Here is an 8,340-nt window from a genome sequence, read left to right on the forward strand (position 1 = left end):
ATACTGCAAACATTGATGATGAGGTACCACCAGAAGCACCAGAGATCCCTGTGGACCCCATGATTGTTGATTCTTCGGGAGCTAAACTGCCAAGCCCAAGCAAACCAGTCGAAGAAACTGAGGATGTTATTGTCACTGGCACCAGCTACACAGAGCCGGGGAATCCCACAGTTCTGGCCAAGCATACTGCCAAGGAGGAATTTTTTCAGAGGCGGAAGGTCAAATTTGACCTGTCCAATTATTCTTAGTTGGGCGTCGGCAAACTCCTCTCTGGCTATCTTAGCCAAGTTCATACCAGTCATGATCTTGAGATGGGCATCGTCAAGCAGATGCACCAAAAATATGATGTACAAAACTTTTACTTCGTTTGTTAATATATATCTTCCAGTCCCCAAGTATTAGCCATAGGATAGATGTAACAAAGTATGGCGGAGACTTTATTTAGCAAACTTAAGAAAGTCACCAATTTTAGCCTCCATGAATCGGCTTACGTTTGGCTCATTCTCATTAATAGAACAAAAATTTTCCAAGTCCTATGTCACAGCCCCAGATCAGCCTTGCTTGACTTTGCCTGCTCATCATGTCATCATGTTTAAATTACTAAGAAACTTGAAATGGGGATGCTCAAACCCTAGCACCAAATGAATTCAACTAGGGTCAAAATAAAATCTTTTCATTGAACTCAAAATGCCCTCTAAAAATGCTCAACATTTCTGGTCTGAGGTGTAAGCCTCTACCAAAAATGGTTTATATTTTTGCAGGACATATTGGGCTCTGAATTAAATCATACTCTATTTGCATTTGGGCATTTAAATGCTATAAAATATTTTAAATGCTCAAATAATCATAAACTAAAATGTTTACTGTTGGATATATTCTAAACAGTAGCCATGATTAGTTTTATGATTTTTGGATCTGTTTAAGTATTTTATATAAAGCCCTAAAGACTACAGAATAATAGAAAACAGAAACAATTCAGAAAAGAGAGAGAGAGAACACCTACCTGGGCCACTTACCTGGCCGGCCCACCTGGCAGGCCCAACACTGTGCTGGCCCATGCCAGCCAGCTGCTTCTTCCTCACCAGGCTGGCACAGAGGTGACGCCGGAGAGCATGAGCTCGCCACGACGCCACCTGCTTGCCGCCCACGCCCCTGGACACCTGGATGATCTCCACGTCACCGCCACGACCCCGTGGACACCTCATTCGCCCCCCTGCCTCTCTCCCTCTCACTCTCGCGCGACGCCCGAGGACCACCGTCGCCGTCGTTCGCCTTTGCTGCGGCCACCAGCATCCCCATGCCAAGCCAGCTAGCCCACGAGCTCTGCCTCATCTGCCTCTTCCTCCTCGACGATTCTCCCGGCCTCGGACGCGCTGCTTCATCGTCACCATCGCCGTTTCCGTCGCCGGCCACCGAAGCTCATCGCTGCCGATTTGGGAGCTACGGGACGTCCCCGACCTCGCCCTCACGCTCGTTGGACTCGCTGTGAGCACCTGCATCTAACCCCCTAACCCCGCTGCCTCTTTCTCGCCGTAGCCGTCGCCCCCTTGCTGCCCGCAGCACGCCGCCGGACGAGCTCGCCGTCAACGCAGCTCCGGTGACCATTTGGTCACCCCGGCGACCCCAACACGCCGGTAGCACGCCGTAGAGCAGCCCCAGCGCATCAGTTGGCTCGCTTGCGAGTTGCAGCACCGATCCCGCGACCACCCGAACTCCGGCGGCCGCAAAAGAGCTCGCCGCCATCAGCTCCGACCACCCCAGCTGCTGCCGCTTGTTGCTTTGGATGCGCCTCACTCCCAGGAACCCGTAGGAGCAAACCACACGTCGAATGGTGCTCCATAGCGAGCACACGGTCCATCTCCGCCGTCGGCCATGGTCGTCGCCGGCGAAACTCCGGTGGCTGACGTGGCACGATTAGTTTAGGTACTAATCGCGTTTAGTTAGTGTTCCATGTCGTTGACACATGGGCCCCACGCCCTAATTAACCCCGGGTTCTATTTCCTGTTTAGTTTAGATTAACTCAGCGGGACCCATGCGTCAGAGTTGACCCAGCTGACGTGGCCGTTGACCTGGGCCACCTGTTAGTGTCACTAACTAGCCCCAGTCACTGACCAGTGGACCCCACTAGTCAGGTTTGACCTGGAGGCGCCCAGTTGACCTGCTGACATCAGGGTGACGTCATGCTGACGCAACATGTATTTTCTGGATTTATTTTAATTCAGGAAATTCCAGAAAATGTTGCAAACTTCAAAAATTCATAGTAATTCAACCGTAACTCCAAATGAGATAAATTATATATGAAAAATGATCATAAAAATCCAATCTATCCATCTGTACCATTTTCATGCATGTTAGAACAACTTATGACTACTGTTTAGGACAATTCAACTAAATGACATTTAAATAACCACATGTGGAGTTTGAATTTGAATCTTGGATTCAAACCAACTTCATTTAAATTGTTGCTAGTTGCATTAGCTCAAACCACAGCATATTGCCATGTCATGATCATGCATCATATTGTTGCATTGCATTGATTGTGTTCTTCCTTGTTGCCGGTATTTGTTCCCTCTCAATAGACGTGTACCGACGATGTGATCGATGACACCAATGAAGAACTATATTATCTTCAGAAGTGCCAGGCAAAGCAAAACCCCTTGTTCATTCCGATAAAATCCCACTCTCTCGCTCCTGCTCTCTTTTACTGCATTAGGACAACAACGATTCATCTGTTACTTGCTGCGGTAGCTGAACCCCTTTATCCTCTGCATGACCTGTCATTGCCATAGTAAATAGATGAAACCCACTAGCATGAGTAGGAGTTGTTTGAGCCCTGATGTGCCTACTCATTCATGCTTGTTTGTCATGCCTGCTATTGCTTAGAGTTGAGTCAGGTCTGATTCATCGGGAATGAATCAGAGGTGTGTGAACATGTCCTACTGTTGAGAGCTAAGTGTGTGAACACGATTTGGTAAAGGTAGCGGTGAGAGGCCATGTAGGAGTACATGGTGGGTTGTCTCATTGCAGCCGTCCTCAGGAACTGAGTTCTGTGTTTGTGATCCATGAACAGTTACTACCACACATTGGGTTCCGGTAAGTCGACCCCTCTCGACTTATTAATCAACATGATCTCTGTCCAGGAGTTGCAACTAGTTTCTGGTGTTTGTAGGTAGTGTTAGTAGTCTACCAAGTGGCACCCGGTACAGGTGGGCTTGGGACAGACTAGGCACAGTGGCCCGGTGTACCAAGTGGCACCCGGATGGTGGGCTTGGGAACCCTGCACACATCGTTTGGGGCCGTGAGCGACACCCCGGCCGGATCTCCTTGCGGATGGAACCCGAATAGGCGATAAACCTGGACGAGAGACTTGTGTGGTTAGTCAGGTCGTGGCCGACACCCTCGCTGGGCTTCCGCTTGAAGGTTGCCGAGTACATGTCGTGTAAACGGCGGTAAGTGGTGAGAGCGTGTGTGAAGAAGTACACCCCTGCAGGGTTAATATATCTATTCGAATAGCCGTGTCCGCGGTAAAGGACTTCTGGGTTGCCTGTACAGTTCATAGACAAGTGAAAGTGGATACTCTAAAAATGCGCAAGATAAGCGTGAGTGCTATGGATGGCGTTCTCGTAGGGAGACGGGAGCGGATCCATAGTGGTGTATTGATATGGTGAATATGTGGACTCGTGTGCGCCACCTCAAAAGAGTTACTTGCAGTCGTAGTTCAGGATAGCCACCGAGTCAAAGCTGGCTTGCTGCAGTTAAACCCCACCACCCCTTTGTTGATAATGATGCATATGTAGTTAGTTCTGATGTAAGTCTTGCTGGGTACATTTGTACTCACGTTGCTTAATTTATGTTTTTGCAGAGAGACTTCAGTCTCGCTAGTAGTACCGCGTGGACTTCGACGTTTAGCTTGTTACCTCAGCTACGATCTTGTGCCCTCGGCAGGATCTGATAGACAGTCAGGCTTCTCAGCCTTTTTCTTTTGTAGATGTCTGTACTCAGACATGTTAAGCTTCCGCTTGTGCTTGACTTGTTTGCTCTGAATGTTGGGTCATGAGACCCATGATTGTAATATCTCGCTCCTCGGAGCCTATTGAATAAAATACTTGAGTTGTAGAGTCATGTTGTGATGCCATGTTGTATTTGCACATATCGAGCATATTGTGTGTATGTTATTGAAATGCTTGGTATGTGTGGGATCTGACTATCTAGTTGTTTATCCTTAGTAGCCTCTCTTACCGGGAAATGTCTCCTAGTGTTTCCACTGAGCCATGGTAGCTTGCTACTGCTCCGGAACACTTAGGCTGGCCGGCATGTGTCCTTCTTCGTTCCTGTGTCTGTCCCCTCGGGGAAATGTCACGCGATGAATTCCGGAGTCCTGTTAGCCCGCTACAGCCCGGTTCACCGGAGTCCTGCTAGCCCAGTGCTACAGCCTGGATTCACTCGCTGATGACCGACATGTTCGTTGTTGGGTCATGTATGCCTGTCATTGTAAGTTAGTGACACTTTGGGTTCACGACTAGCCATGTCAGACCGGATTCTTTGTCATATGGATGCTAGCGGCACTATCATATACGTGAGCCAAAAGGCGCAAACGGTCCTGGGCCAGGTAAGGTGGCACCCGTGGGAATACCGTGCGTGAGGCCGCAAAATGATATGATGTGTTACATGCTAGATCGGTGTGACTTAGGATCGGGGTCCTGACAGCTTTGGTATCAGAGCTTGACTACCTGTAGGATTACCAAGCCAAACTGGTCGAAGTTGAGTCTAGAAATTCTTTAGTTATATAAGGGAATTGATTGTGGGATGGAACGTAAGGCTCTTTTTACTCCTTATACCTTATGCCCTTTTGATCTAAGTCATCTTATCTTTCCTGTGGGGTTAAGGAACTAGGCTCTCTCTTCCTTCTATTAGGATCACGTGTTACTAATCCGTAGACTTGTAGGATTGATGGTTCTAAGCTTCAGTTCGGTTCCTACTACTCCCGTGTATTCATAGTTGGCCTCGGAATCTTGATATTGTGATGATCGAGTGGTTATGCCACCATTTTGTAGGATGTCTCAAATCATTTTGAGCATTTACAGTCGTTATGCTGTCCGAGTCATCCCAGGTTTCTAAACAGTCTGATGCATTTGCAAATCCCTTCTTTCCGTTCCCAATGATTTTGGGCCAGTTTAACCACACTAAACGGTGAGTTGAGGTACTGTATTGTCTTGACATATATGTTGGAGCTAGTATTATGACCCTAGGTGTCTTAGGGGATCATCTAGTAGTCTAGCCATGTTTTGTGGTCCCAGTGTGATGATTCTGGCCATCATTCCCAAAGGCATCCCGTGATGCCACATAGTTAGTAGGCATTCTACTCCTGGGTTTCTGAACCCGAGATTTCCCCACTTACTTCATGTTGTTAGTGTTTCTTGTACCTTTAGGATATTAGTAACCTTTGCGATAGTCTTCGAGCTCCGTGGTATATCATTCTTCCAATACCATGAACTGCCTATGGCAGAAGTTCTTTTGAACCAAAAGATCACAACCAGAGTGCTCTTGATGAGTTCTCGATTCTATGTTGTGACTCTGCCAGTTCTACCTTTCTGCATGGGTTATCCGAAAGAAACCTGTTGAACTTGGTTCGACATGCTAATCCATGCATCCATAACTCAGAAAATCATATGTTCCTTTGAGTTGTCCCCCTTTAGTTGTCTTCTGACCTTCATCTATCAATTGATAGTCAAGAGTATGTATGCATTTGTTCATCGATGCCTATTACTCTTGTGGTCCGTCAAGCCATTCTATTCCAGAATGACTAGGAGAAACAAACTCCAGTACCTCATCCATATCCAGGATTGGGTCAAAGCAGTTGTGCTCCGCAGATCAAATACTAATCCACCTTTTGTTCTGTTCTACCCTGGAGTATTACCCTCTTTATGTCAAGAAAGTCATAGGAATTGCACACCATCTTATGAATTCTTGATTTAGTGATACTCTCACCAGCATTACTCATTCTTTGGTTCCGTGTTGTTGCAACCGGAATACCGACGAGTGAACTATGATGTGTGAAATCAGTACCCCTAGCAACTAGTTGCTTGGTAGTAAATGGACAATATTCTCATTCTTAGCATGTTGGTTATTGAATCATCATTCTAAGATAGATTGTGCTACCTAGTCCTTATTTCCTGGTGCACTCTTTGATTGATGAGTTAGGGTTTTGTCAAGTCCTCACTCATTTGATCATATCATCTTGCCCTGAAAAGCAAGATTGTTCTCGAGCTTAGTGACATATCGGTGGTTCGTGATTTTCTGTATATCTTCTCGGAAGTATTACCAGGTTGTCACCTGACCGCTATGTTGAGTTTGTGATCAAGTTGGTTTATTCCTATAAACCACCCTTTCTCCAAGAATTCGTGTTGGATACCCCTGAGCTAGTTGGTTAAGCTAAACGACAACTTGGAGAGTTGGAAGATAAAAGCTTACCTAACTTAGTTCGTTTCAAAGGGATATCCTGGTGTTGGTGTGTTAGTTGAAGAAAGATGATATCTTCATCGATTGGTCCATGTGATCAGTTATTGGACCTATTGTCTTATAAAAACTTTGATTTAAGTATGGGCTATCTTCAAATCAAATCAGAACCAATGATGTTCGTAATGTTGTCTTACTCGTGGCTGTCCCTCGAGCATACACCATTATATCTTTTGGTCTGACCAATACTATCACCTTGTTCACATGATGGTGGAAGTCCAGTGATATGGAAATTCCGATGAGTTGCTGTTGAGCCCATCAGCAGCATTTTGTCTCCCCCATGATTCATGTTGAACATCAACCTAGTGTTGGAAACTTTGTAAGCAATGCCTTCGTGTTCCGTTCATGAAGCCTATGCTTGGATGGAAGAAGTGACTTCCTCTAATTCATGTGCATTTGGTGCAAGTTGCCGCCGTGGGTTTGAGAAAGGTTTGTTTTGTTTCCTCTAGAATCATCCCAAGTTAGTCATGCATGTGCAAAGTATACTTTGGTTTGGTAGATTAATTACCTCCACTCCATATGTATTCCGTAGCACACCAAGCCACTGATTGATTTGTTTAGGGAGAAGAAGCTCCTTATTAAGAATCATGACTTATGTTAGGACTTCGTTATCCTCGATGATGCTTCCCCACCTGAACTCGGTAGTGTTCTATTGTAAAACTACCATGTGATAATGTTTTGTCTTGGACATCGTGTTCACAGGTTTGTAGCAGAACCAGCTCATGTTTTGGAGCTTACTATCGTAGTTCATTTCCCGAGAATCTCGCAACGTCATCTTGTTGATTTGTGTTGCAAACTTTCATTTTTCTTTCTAGACTCGATGAGTCTGGAATATCCTGACACTAACCAGATCTGAATCTCAGGCAGATATGATGGTTGGAACTTTTTCCCAAGAACTATAATATTGGTCCCTCGATAACCGGTAAAGTGGATGTCGTGGCCAACACACCCAGCCGGAAGACCTATTATTGTAGTATCTTGTTTGAGGAAGTTGGCCACCTCCCCATAAGGACTTCGTAGGATTTACTCCCTAGCTGTTCCTTATGGATTTTTGTGTTCCCGAAGTCCGACCTTTTACTTGATGTTCTAGTTACCAAACCATTTCAATGAATGGGATACGCTAGCACATCAAGGAGAACATTAGAAGTGGAGTGCTAAATGTCTCTCGGTCGATCATCCAGATTTTCTTTCCTTGGCATTGCTAGGGTGAAATCTGAGAAAGTGTTGTCTTCCTTTCCATCTGCATCCTCCATCGTTATTCATCATGGTAGTATGTAGTTGTATTAACATTCTTCTCATAGATGTTGGTAGAACTATGATGATTATGGAATTGCTCAAGTTCTTGAGAGCACGCGCAAGCAAAATCATTCCTTGTGTTGTTTTCAACAAGGTAATCCACATCATCCATTCTAATCTGGGTATGCCATTCTACCAAACCCCTCCAAACAATCGCTCGAGATTTGCCCTAGGCTGGTATAGAGAGTCTCAATGATCTCTATATCAAAAGTAATTATTTTTGCCACTTAAGGGATATTTCTACAAGTCACCTTCCCTAAGGTGCCCCGTTATGGTATCATGGCAACTCAACTCCTCGCTACGTTGACAACCGTTCACCACCTCCTAAGTGTGGAATTGTTGACAACCTAGTGAACCCTTGTCATCTGTTCAACTCCATCCCTCTAGGTGTGTGCTTTGTGTCTCAACCCGAGAGATGGTTCTATACCTCGTTCCGTGAGTTGCTCGATCTTCGAGAAGATCGATTCTTCTAGAATTTTCCTTTCTTCTCGTTGTCATGTTGGATGGAGTTCTCAGAGCAAGACGTCG

This window comes from Triticum aestivum, chromosome 6B (genome assembly GCF_018294505.1).
Source record: "Triticum aestivum cultivar Chinese Spring chromosome 6B, IWGSC CS RefSeq v2.1, whole genome shotgun sequence".
Lineage (NCBI taxonomy): Eukaryota > Viridiplantae > Streptophyta > Magnoliopsida > Poales > Poaceae > Triticum > Triticum aestivum.